Here is a 13114-nt window from a genome sequence, read left to right on the forward strand (position 1 = left end):
GAGCTGGATTTTCTCGGCTGGAGAAAAAGACAGCGTCTCTCTCAGTGCGTCAAAAGGGAGGGGCGGCGTCCGTGGGCTCTCGCAAGAGCTGGGCTCTCGGGCAAGTAGATAGCCGCTCTGCTCCAAACCACCGTGTGTTTGCTTAAGGCAACGTTGGTATATTTATACCTGAAAGGTGCCGGGTTTGACGTAAGGTTGGACATAAGACGTCACCAAGAACTAACAGTTCTTTCTGACTCTAGGAGTTCTTGTGCAAATCAAAACAAGAGCAGGGGGATTTCCCGGCTGCTGGAGGTTTGGTTTGTTTAAAGAACGCGTTGTACTTTCTAGGAGTCTAGGGGAGTAGCCATGCCGTATTTGGACTGCATGGGCTATTACTAAATATGGATATGATTCTTATGCCTTTATAAGGATATTATTTATTATAGCCATACAAGTGCATAAATCGGGAATATCGAATTAGGGTCCTAGATAGAAACACAACAGGACCCAATGATTCCCAATTGATCAGAATAACTACTCTCCTGGTCGGAGATGCAATGAAGTGGTAGTTATCAGTTAATTGCATCTCCTTTCGGTATAGATTAAGTCCACAAGGAAAATTCTGTGCCACGCCAGACCCTTTCTTCTGGAGGACTGTTATTTTGGAGCACATTGGCTAAGAATTCGAATTGGGATAAGGTTATATGCTTCAAAAGAGAGGATGGGAGCGACCCCACACCCAAGAGAAGGGGTACCACAGGTATTTAAAAAACAAATTTCTCCTGCGGAAAGTTGCACCACACTGAGATCAGTAATATCAATTCGTCTCAACCCTATCTCCCAAATCTTTCAATCCAAACAAAGCATCCACGCCAGCTGTATTTTCACCAGTCACGACTCACCGGAATCCCCACAGTCAGTTATACAAACAGCACAAATGAAGAACTGATGTGCAAAAATAAACAGATTTTTAATAAAATTTCATATAATTTGCAAAGAAGTTAAAAACTCATATAAGTAAATTCATAGCGTGTTTATAAGACAAGAACAAATCTGCTTATCGGTTGAAACAAACAATTAAAAACGAGAGAACCACAAAACACAGTGTATAATCATAAAAACATCATAAATGCGTTACTCCATGTCGAATTCATAACAATATATTACGGGTGTCCATAAATCAATTTGTCTATTAAACACCCAGACAATTCCTTGGATGTAACATCAATAAATGCGTCAACGGGTTTCGATAGCACTTGTATTATTGTAGGCCACCTTCTTCAGGAAAAATCTGCTTATTTTTGCACATCAGTTCTTCATTTGTGTTGTTTTGTATAACTGACTGTGGGGACTCCGGTGGGTCATGACTGGTGAAACTACAGCTGGCGTGGATGCTTTGTTTGGATTGAAAGATTTGGGAGATAGGGTTGAGACGAATTGATATCACTGATCTCAGTGTGGTGCAACTTTCCCCAGGAGAATTTTTTTTTTTAAAGAAGGTTACATGCACCATATCGACTTAACGGTATGCTAGGCTGTAGTCTTTAGCTGGTTTTCTTTTTTCCTGTTAGTCGGATGCAGGTTTCCTGCAAGACTTTGTCTCGCATACTACAACTGCCGGTGTATTCCTTCTAAGGCTTATCGCAGGGGCAAGTATTTGTTTTCATTCGTTTTTTGATTTGGTTTCAGTTTTTTCTTTTTTACTCTTGAGTGGTTCCTTACATAGCTGCTCATGGTACTTTGTTTCAGAAGTTGGGTTTTAAACCTTACCAAAAAGTGGGCATTCACAGTTGGTGTCATCTACTGCTTAGCAGCGACTGTTCATTTACAAGGTAGCGATCTACAATTTTTGGGCTCATCACCCTCGGTGTGTAATTCACAGTAATAATGTATGCCCGTTGCATACGGCGGTTTCCATATTTGCACTTTTGCATGTGATTCTCCATGGTTGAGGTATGTTTCATGGTCCCACTTTAAACACTAATGTTTGGCCTCCCTACAGGCGACTCGCAGGCTGATGACTTATAGTAACCTTACTAGTGCACTGACACTTTTCATCATATCCTCACTTCGTTCTTTGTGCACTTTTTTAATGCATTTTAGCAGATTCACAGAGCACTATGTTGGATTATAGGAGACATAGCATTTTACTTCCTTGGTGCTCTAATCCACCTAACCAGGTTGGAGTTTCTCGTGATAGTTGGTGGCTGGTTGTATTACTCAAACACATTGAGAATTGTCCCTCACAGTATGAGGTTATAAAAGCAACATTGTTAGAAGTTGTATTTCTTCATGAATTTTTTGTATCTGTTTTTTGATTATAGACACCCCTGAAGAAGGGCTTCCTGTTACAGCACTAAATGCATTGGGATGAATTACATCGCTAGTCGTCAAATAATGTCAAGACTAGGGTTCATGTGAAAGAATTACTGACAATAATCATGTCTTTACAATTATATTAACCTGATTAAGATTTTGTTTATGAGTGATATTATGTGTGACACTTTAGTTTGTTGAATATTTGTGTTTATAAATGCACATACTCTGTTCATGTTGATAAAAGAGCACACAGTGATAATCCAATGTTATCCCCATTGTCAGGAATTAGTAGTGCACACACTGTCTTGAGCATTTCTTCTAGGTACCTTCTTTACTTTTTGAAAGTGGACATTTCTCTCCTCCCACAGCTCTACGCGCCTGTCTCCAATACACTTCTGGGGTGGGTGACAGCTACACTTTGTACATTCCCTCTAGACTGCCACAAACACAGGAAGGTTAGGTGAGTCTGAGACTCATCTGCATTCTGACGACTTTTCCTGGGCAGAAAGGGAGGGAGGAGCTGACACAGCTGAATAGACAGTGCCCTTCCCCGCACAAAGGGCTGATTACCCCCTACCGATAATCTGGAGCCAGGTCTGTAAAGAGAGGCACTTCTTTGAAGTCACTTCCACATCAAATATGAATTATGGCCTAACACCACATGGGCTATTAGGACTGCAGTGCGCACTACTTAAATGAAAAAATTCAGAAAAAAATTCTTAAATATTCAAACCATTTGACCAATGATATGCCATGTCATAACATTTATTTAAATCATCTTTAGATCATGAACATAAACATTATTCATGCTATGATATCGAATTTCAAACTTAAAACATATACTTTTATATTTGCAAATTTGTCAGAACCACCACCCAATGCATTTCGGGACTTCGTTGTCCCTTCGTCAGGGGTTCCAGTAGTCAACTGTAAAAGCAACAAGGAAACAATATAAAACGATGCCTTATCTCATAAGATGAAATCAATCATCACAATACATCAACATGAAATGTATACTGTAACGTTCACATGAATGTTATTTAACCAACACTACGGCTATTTCCACTGATGCAATCTAAAACACAATATGTCTAATCATATATGCAAAGACGTAAAGAAACTCATGCTTGAACAGTGCCCAGCCACCAGGAGTGTAAACATAAGGAACACATACCTCGCAAATATTTGAAGACTTATGTCTGAAATGAAATGAAAATGCATCCAAAGCATCATTTCTACCAATCACGGCAAGATGTTAATATCATAAAACACCAATGTTATACTAATGCCTTGCTCACCTTTTTTGAACAGGACTACAACTTAGTCCAAACAACCAATCTCGTGGTCTGATGCCGACTCTAAAAAAATGAATGTGTGTGGGTACTGCACACAATGCACAGTTCTTACAGAAATTAGTCCGATACGAGTGCTACCTTCGATTGGTGCCTGCTAACACCTAATGAAACATGTATCTAGCCTGGCACCTGAGTGGCTGCCAGGACTCTTGGGTGCACTCTTGAATGAGTAAACTCTTAGATAGCTTTTAACATTTCATTCTTTGTTTTAATCAATTGTTTGTGTGGTATGTTAACTCGATATATTCACCGTAATCAAACATTTTCAACATTTATATACATAAATCATAAAAAAATTCAAGACATTTGGTTCATCAAACTTAATGTACATTACAAAATACATCAACCCAATGCATTTCGGGACCTCGCGGCCCCTTCGTCAGGGGTCTAGCAGAAAAACACATAAAGAGAAGAAACAATAGTAGAAATGAAGAGAGAGAAAAAAGAAAAAGAAAACACGTTACTTTCGACGTTTAAAGGGTTCACAGTTACATGTATTAAGTCAAAATTATCATTTGAAAAGCTTAAGATCTCTTGTGTTGAGATGTAACGTCTTTGCATCTTATTATATGTATCATTATTCATGCTGAATTATTTACATACTTATGAATAGAGCCTTAGGTGTTTCTTACACCATCCTACCGTTGTTTTAAGGTCTTTTCTAGGTGATGAACAGCTCTTCTATAGAAAAACAAGAGTAAATATAGGATAACTTACTACACTGTCAGTTGAATATTAGAGTTTGCGCATTGTTAATTTCCTTCTTGAATAATTACCTGCGAGCCTAAGCAGACTGCGTCGGTCTCGCTTCAGTGATTCCGGACATACAAATACTATCTGTCGAAAAAAGAGAACCAATGACCATCTTGGTTCATTTAATAATTTTCACTATATGTATCTATATCTAACGCCATAGTCTTACCTCTTAGGGTAGTTTTATTCGCACCTTTTTTAGCCGGCCCGCAACAACCTGGCAAAAAAGTTAAAGGTGTCATTTGCGTTCCGCTTTACACAGGGACAGAAAACACTGTCTTCAATCTGCACTCGCTAGCAGTTCAATTACTGCTTGCGCTCCTCATTCAAAACGCATTTACCTGCGGTCCTAGGCAAGGTCTAGACCTTCTTGCCATTGTACATCCAACAGTATGTTGTCATGTTCAAATTTCGCCATGAATGTATTGGCATACATGGGTGCCCCTGGAAAACCCATGGATGTCCCGTTCATCTGATTATAGAAGACATCTTGCCACTCAAAATAACTGTTCATTAGACAGAACTCCAATAACTGTAACACGAAACATTTCTGACTGTCTGTTCCTTCTTCTTGGAGAAGTGCCCATTCGACTGCTTCCAAACCAGACTGATGTGGAATAGATGTATATAATGCCACGACATCTATCGTGCATAGTATCCAATGTTCCTGAGTTTGAGGGATCGCTGTTAAACTTCTCAAAAAATCTGAAGTATCTTCAATGTAGGTTGACCATTTCTGCACAAAAGACTGAAGAAAATGATCAATATATCTCCCTGGATTTTCAAAAATTGATCCACAGCCAGATACAATGGGTCGAAATGGCGGGTCGTGAAGATTTTTGTGAATCTTAGGTAGGAAATAAATCCTCGGGCGTCTTGGATGAATTTGCTGTAAATATTTCCTAGTTTTTTCATCAATCCAATTAAGTTTTACTGCTTGCTCAAGAATCTTATCAAGGTTTTGCGAAATTTCACAGGTGGGATCTTGACCCAACTTTAGGTACGTGTTTTCATCCATGACATGTTCAGTCCCTTTCTTCATGTAGAAGTCACCATCCATCATGACAAGCCCTCCACCTTTGGATGCATTTTCATTTCATTTCAGACATAAGTCTTCAAATATTTGCGAGGTATGTGTTCCTTATGTTTACACTCCTGGTGGCTGGGCACTGTTCAAGCATGAGTTTCTTTACGTCTTTGCATATATGATTAGACATATTGTGTTTTAGATTGCATCAGTGGAAATAGCCGTAGTGTTGGTTAAATAACATTCATGTGAACGTTACAGTATACATTTCATGTTGATGTATTGTGATGATTGATTTCATCTTATGAGATAAGGCATCGTTTTATATTGTTTCCTTGTTGCTTTTACAGTTGACTACTGGAACCCCTGACGAAGGGACAACGAAGTCCCGAAATGCATTGGGTGGTGGTTCTGACAAATTTGCAAATATAAAAGTATATGTTTTAAGTTTGAAATTCGATATCATAGCATGAATAATGTTTATGTTCATGATCTAAAGATGATTTAAATAAATGTTATGACATGGCATATCATTGGTCAAATGGTTTGAATATTTAAGAATTTTTTTCTGAATTTTTTCATTTAAGTAGTGCGCACTGCAGTCCTAATAGCCCATGTGGTGTTAGGCCATAATTCATAATTGTTTACCAATACTTAGCAGGTATTAATGCAGAGCAGCACACATACCGTCTAAAAACTAGTTTAAATTTAAGGAGAGTGTGCGACAATCATCCACATATATCTTACTTCCACATCAAAGACACAACTGAGTGTAAGTACTGGGGCTCTGATCCCACCAACTCGGTCACTTCTGGATCTACAACTGGACTCTGTTAGAATAACTGCTGTGTTGTATCAAGGACTGACTGCTGAACTGCTGACCTGGTAGGCCTGGTTTTCTATTGTGCTACCCTGCTGCTCTCTGACCCTGCTGAGGAGAGCTGGACTCTGCCTTGCACCAACATATCTCAAGGGCTTGTTGGCTTGCCTCCTGCTGCTTGAGAATCAGGACTATCAAAGTCTCTGCCCCTGCTCCTGTGCCTGTTTCACTGGAAGTGGACTGAGATACTTCCACCAGACAAATCGACGGGTCTCCATTGATTTCTCTGGTGCAAATCGACGTTTTTAGCAGATCATGTGCATCAACTGTGTTGCAGGAGTAGAACTGGCACATTGACAGTTGGAAATTTACTTCAGGAAGTCAAATTAATCGGAAATGTTCAGTCCCTTCCATGCAATAGTCGAACCTATCCCATCTTCTACAGTCAGGTCGAGCCCACACGTACCAGCTCCAACGTCGGCAACAGCGGCGCCCCCATCTCAACAACACCGGGCTCACATAGGGTGGTAGACCACAGCATCAAAGTTCACCCTTGCTCAATGCTCTCAAAACTCCAGATGATGACATTATGCTAATAACCAATGCAGATACAGACACAATTGCCCACACAGTACCCCATCTAATCCACCAATAACTGAGGACAACAGCATTGCAAGTTCCCCCAGCACGTCTTTTTCAATTACTGAAGTGCAAAAGAAAGTGCCTCAGGAAACAAAATAAGAAACAGGAAAAAATCCTGTGAGCAGTTAGCCAGGCATCCAAGATTAAAAACCTTTTCCACCCCATAGCGAACGAGGGCCACTCAGAAACGACCTCACCTGCACATTTGTTGAGTCGGGACAATGGGACAGCTAATCAACTCTCTGGCAACTCAACAATGCTCCAGGAAGCCAGCAGAGTACGTCAACCTGTGATGCCAGAGACCAATATACCAGCTACAGCTGCTCCACAGGCGCCACAGGTCCAAGTTTTCTGGCACTGGGGCACTCCTCCATCAAATGAGGCAGTCTTAGAGCCACCCGCTCCTACCTCCCCTCCCCAACCATTACAGGAGAGTGAACATTCCATCAGTGCTATCAACCAATTGCCACCTCATAGGTAGTGCCACACATGAACAACAGCCTGTCCCATCAGTGACTTTGATCAATCCAGGCTCTGCTTTAGCTCAAAACCATTTATCCCAAGAACCCAGAGCACTAATAACAATCTTACACCCGGAATAAACCTATCAAGGTTTTGACGATATACTGAACCACGGCAACATTATCAAATTTCTGGCCTCTCAGCCAAATCTCTGTCACCTAAACCCCAGCAATATTGGGAGCGTACAGTTTATCCCTTCAGTCATATTCCCCTAGAAGGTAGCAACGGCTGTGAGTTGGACCACTCACTCAGCAGTCAGCACAATATGCGAAAATCAAAGTCTCCTAAAATAATAGGGGATTTTGCTAATATTACTCCCAAAGCCTCAAACATCTTCAACATCTTAACTCAACAAGATTTAGAGTGCATCCTCTGTAAGCCCTACTTTGACCATGGCAAAACCAAAAGCCCCTGCAGGCAACACATATCACCAAGAACCTCATCCATGCTCAAAAATGCAATAGGCCCCCTCTTCTTCAGTGCCTTCAGCAATAAGCAAGTATTAACCATCTCTACCCACAACCAAACAGGTGGACTTTGTAAGCTCACTATATTCCCATAGGAAACTTTGCATGAAATTGGGGCTGGTCCCTCATCATTCAATTGTCTTTCACTTAAAAAAGCACTATACCTCATACCAAAACTCAGAGGAAGAGCCTAAGCACACAAGCCTGCTTTCATGGAATGTAGCTGGCCTTGAGAACATCCTAACAGACCCGGATGTTGAGTTTTTGAACAGCATATTACATTATATACATCCAGGAATCATGGCGAGAAACGGAAATCTCACTAGAAGGCTGCAATGAATTCTTCAATTCTGCCTCAAGACAATACACTAAGGGCCACGCAATGGACGATCTATCTATTTTCTGTATCATCACAATGGGACTTTATGGCCTCAGCACATCCCACCGGTCACCACAACTTTTATGTGTGTAACTCAAGAATTGGATTTAGAACGCTTCAACGAATAGGCTAATGTATATGCATCCGGCAGCCCTTGGGAAGAAGCAACAAGTCATGGAACTGGAGCTTCTGATTGCGGATATCAGGGCCAACCGTCCCAAAGGCCATCTCATCTTGACCATAGACTTTAATTTAAACTTGCTTCTAAACCCTTTTCAAAAATCCCAGAGAAGATTATAATCTCACAAAGAACTGACATGACAGGGCAGATTCGACAGTGACTTTAGAGAGAATCACACTGCGGGCTCTGAACGGACGATATTCCGGCGACCAGCCAACCCAATACACACATTTCTCCAAGAAAAGATCTGCGATGTTAAAATACACTTTTTGTTCAATCCCATTGATCATGGCGGTCAAGTCCTTCTCCATTATTGTACACTGTGAAAGCGACCAAATGCCTCAAAGCATGACTATAGACCATTTGAATAAGGCACATAACACCATAAGGGCTGCTGGCTCTAGTGGCTCTAGAGGTATGCGCCAAAACTGAAAGCAAGTTAAATAGTTCTCAGATGTCACAGTGATATACTCGACAATGAAGTCTACTGACACTAACTAGAGTCGTCCGCTGTGGCAAACATCATCTGAATGGGAATCCTTTGTGCAGCAGCTTCTCTCCGCCCTTGTCAGCGTTGAACCACGGCACCCAGGATCCAGTCTCTCAGGACCCACTGTACCACGCCTTTGGTTTACAAAAGATCTTAAAATCTTGAAAAGCTTATTTAATAAAAAATATCAGATCGCAGAAATCTGGATCTAACATTGCTTCCCCTGATGAAATCCACACTCTTCGCAGAAATTACAGAAAACGAATTTGGGAAGCAAAAGAGAGATATGAGGAAGCAATTCAGCTAGAACTCTTCATGGCCAGCCGAACAAAACATTTCAAGGAGTTCTGGATTATCACCAACCATTTAAACCGACAAACTGAATTGGTCAAACAAAGTGGAATCAATGTCATGGCTGAAAGTTGGACCATGCACATCAGCAATCTTTATAAAACTAAGCCTGACAGTCTTAACTTGCCAACCTATCGTCCCTAATTTAATAAGGCACAGAGAAGATTTGAGTCAACTGTAGAACAAAGTTACAGATAGTCACTGACTTTCACAGCCAAAAGAATAGCTACTCTGATCACGAAAAGCAGAGACGATGTTGCCCTGGGACCTAACAGCATCCCTGCCTCAGTTTATGAACAAGACGTTGACTTCTGGTCTTGACTGATGGAAAGGGTGTTCAGAACCTGTCTCTCTACTGATTCTGCCCCCTTGTCCTGGCAAGGATCAATATTACACCCAATCAAAAAGAAAGACCCGGTGGTGAGCCCTGAGAGCTACCGCCTTATAGCTCACTAGGATGTCGAAGCTAAATATTTCGCCTCACTACTATTAGAAGACTTGGATGCAGGGGCTATCTCAAAAAAACGGATTCCCTTCCACCAAACGGGCTTCAGGCCCATGTTGGGCACCACCAACAATCTAGTGGGCATCAGGATGCTCGTGGCAAAGCTGATAAAGAAAAAACAGTTCCTCTGCTGCTGCTTTGTAGACTTTAGCAAGGCCTTCGATCACCTTAATTGGCAATTACTCTGGTCAAAACTCAAATCCTGTGACATTCGCAACCCCTTATTTTGGGGTATTCAATTGCTCTATTTAATAATAATAATAATCCACATTTGTAAAGCGCGAACAATCACCCGTAAGGGTCTCTAGGCGCTAGGGGCCATCCGGAAGATTAAGCAAGCTATTGCCCAGAGTCACAAGGTGCTGGACTAACCTGCCGCCGGCGCCAGGGATCAAACCGTGATCCCCAGATTCCAACATCAGTCGCCCTGGCCGCGGCTCCACACTTCTCTATATCGAAACTTGGCCCGGGTAAAGGTGGGCAACAATTGTTCCAACAACATAAAAATTGAAAAAGGCGCCAAGCCGAGGTGCATCTTAGCCTCAGCCCTTTTAAATCTACTCATGTGTGATCTGGCACCTGCACTGGACTTGATAATCAGTGATGCACCAAAATTAGCGAATCTATCCATCACTTCCTTGCTTTATGCTGACAATGTCATCCTCTAAAGCCAAACAGCAAAATGTCTACAAAGGTTGACTGACTGTTTACAGCAGCACAGCAGCACCAATTAAATGACGGTGAATTACGAAAAGATGAACATCGTAATTTTTGTCCGGAAAAAGAAATAAAATGGCATATGGCACCTATGCAATCACCACCTGACCGCAGCATCAAATTACAAATATCGTGTATGCTGGCTGGATGAAAAGGGAGGACACAATAATTGTCCTTCCACACCATTGTAAAGCAAACAAAACAGCCCACGTTGGAACCCTTACTGAGGATAGTAAAAGCCAAACTCATTTCCAACTAGGTTATGGCTTGGAAGCCTTCCCGGGGAAATTGGGCACTCACTTACGCGGCCCAGAGTTTTGTTTATAGATCATTGTTTAAGCTCCCTCACCACACCTCTTCAGCCCAGATCAGACTGGAATTTATGGTGTCTGATCAAACTTTAGCATAGAAAAACAGCCTCCCAGTCCTCAAATAACTTCACTCAGCCTGTGTGGCAAAAGTAGGAACTCTGAAGAATCTGATCTGGCTGGAAGTATCTTCAGAAAACAAATAAGCACCTCAAAACCCCTGGAAGCTTGCCCTTTCTGACGCCCTGGAGCTCAAAAACGCAGCAACCTACTGGAACTAATATCTTCCTCCCGGCATTTTAAACTAGTTATAAATAAAGCACTCCACCAAAAATACTTTGACCAGGACTGTCGGACTCTTAATAGCAGAAAGCATGCAGACCTTGTATCAGGGATCCACGATAAAAGAGGAGTACAAAAATACATCACAGATATATTTTTTGTGTCTTACAAAATCAAGTTCTTCTCTTTTGGAATGGGCAACTTCTCCTTGTTAGACCTTCTTCCCCCATTCTAATCACAGCTTACATCCATTTATTAACTGTCTATGTTAGACATGAAGTGTTTCTGTCTCTTTTTTTGTATGATGTCAAAACAGCTGTTTATTCTTTTACATATTTACCTACATTTACCATGTCATCCCCACTTCTGGTGTAAATTAATTTAAGAATTGTGCTACCTATGGAGTGTTAAGGCCTTTTATTCATTGTATTAATTTTACACACTGTCCACTTCGATGGACTTGATTTTCTAAATAAAGTATTATTAAACTTGAAACTTGAACTTGACTGCGGGCTCGACATGGACGCATTGCTAGTCGGCAGCCCTCATCTCTCTGTTGCGACCAGGATCAAGGTACTTGTTCACTGGGCCTGCGTGCCTCTTTTCCCTAGCCTGTGCTCCATCATTGTCGGCCTGAGCTGTTGACTTAGCCCCAGTCCAGTGTGACCAGATAACCACTATTGTCACTTATTGCTTCTAAACACGATAACTCTATTTATTCTTTAAAAATTCATATCTCAACTTCTACTTATTGGATGTTTGTTGTTTTTGTCCAAATGTATTTATAAAATTATTGTCTATGTTTTTAAACCAGTGTGAAGCCTTTTTGTTGTGTTTTCATTGTATTACTGTGTGTGTCTGGGTTGCACAAATACTTTACTCATTGCCTCTTTAGATAAGCCTGACTGCTCTGTGCCAAGCTACCAGAGGGTGAGCACAGGTTATCTTTTAGTGTGTATCTAGTTTACCCTGACTAGAGTGGTGGTCCCTACTTGGACAGGGTGCATATCTTTGCCAACTAGAGACACTGGGGCATATGTACGAGGAAGTGGCAGAGTGAGGCGTTAACCGTCATGGCTTAACTCCTCGCTCCGCTGCTTTTGAAATGCAAGGCTGCACCATATTTATAAAGATATGGTGCAGCTTCACGTTTCCCCCTGCGCTGGACAAGGCAGGTACATGGAAAAAGCAAAAACGAGGAAAAATAATGCATTTCTCCTTGTTTTGCCAAGTTAATACCAGGTTTGGTGCTGCCTCCTATGTGCGCTGGCCTTGTTAATAGTGGCCACTTCAAAATCAATAGGTGTTGCGGTGGAACGCCCACCACAACTTCCACTGCCCAACCCTTTCACGCTGACCATAGCGTGAAAGGCTAAGCCCCAATCGCCACCACAACGTTGGTAAAAGTGACGTTGTGGTGGCGATAGGGGCTTGTACATATACCCCGCTATTTCTAACACCTCCAGAGGCAAATCCCTCACCTACCTCTCTACTTATTGACTGTCTACCTAGCACATCCACCTAGGACACCTTATAACCTTGGCAGCTGAGTCCATAAAGCAATCACTAGCTCAGTTTGTCAACTTTTGTTTTACCAGTCTAGAGCCTTGTTCCCATGAGGCACAGGGTCAAGACTGATTTGCATATAGCTGGGTCTGAAATGAGGTGGCGAAGTGAGCTAAAGAATGATGTTGGATTCAACCCAGATCTGTGATTGGGGGTGAGTGTCTGAAAAGTTTCAGCGCTCCATCCATCATCTCCTTGTGTTTACTACAAGCCTTGCGACTCCATCAGGAGTCCGATACTCAGGAACATTCAGAGAAACCGGAAAAGCCTAAGTTGTGAGATGTCAGTCTTCTTTTATTTTTTCATTAAAGTCAGCACTGAAGATGCAACAATTCATTCAACTAATAATCGTCTTTTCAGATGAGTTCTGGAAAGAGTCCCCTTTATTATAGGCCAGGAGGCTGATCAAAATATGGCCCCAAGAACAAGCGCCATCTAGGCGATTCTT

The 13114-nt window shown here is 41.6% G+C and overlaps 1 protein-coding gene across 8 annotated transcripts in view; it reads left to right on the top strand.

Annotated features, from left to right (window-relative positions):
* The window catches only part of TLR2 (toll like receptor 2), a 192954-nt gene that overhangs the window by 4225 nt on the left and 175615 nt on the right, over positions 1-13114 (top strand). For 2 of the 8 annotated variants that reach the window (XM_078676956.1, XM_078676951.1), the window contains exon 2: positions 1554-1631. The exons of the other annotated variants lie outside the window; for them this stretch is intronic. The gene's annotated coding sequence lies outside the window, so the exon portion shown is untranslated. The remainder of the gene's footprint in view (positions 1-1553; positions 1632-13114) is intronic. 8 annotated transcript variants of the gene reach the window in all.

Source organism: Lissotriton helveticus, chromosome 2_1 (genome assembly GCF_964261635.1).
Source record: "Lissotriton helveticus chromosome 2_1, aLisHel1.1, whole genome shotgun sequence".
NCBI classification, from domain to species: domain Eukaryota; kingdom Metazoa; phylum Chordata; class Amphibia; order Caudata; family Salamandridae; genus Lissotriton; species Lissotriton helveticus.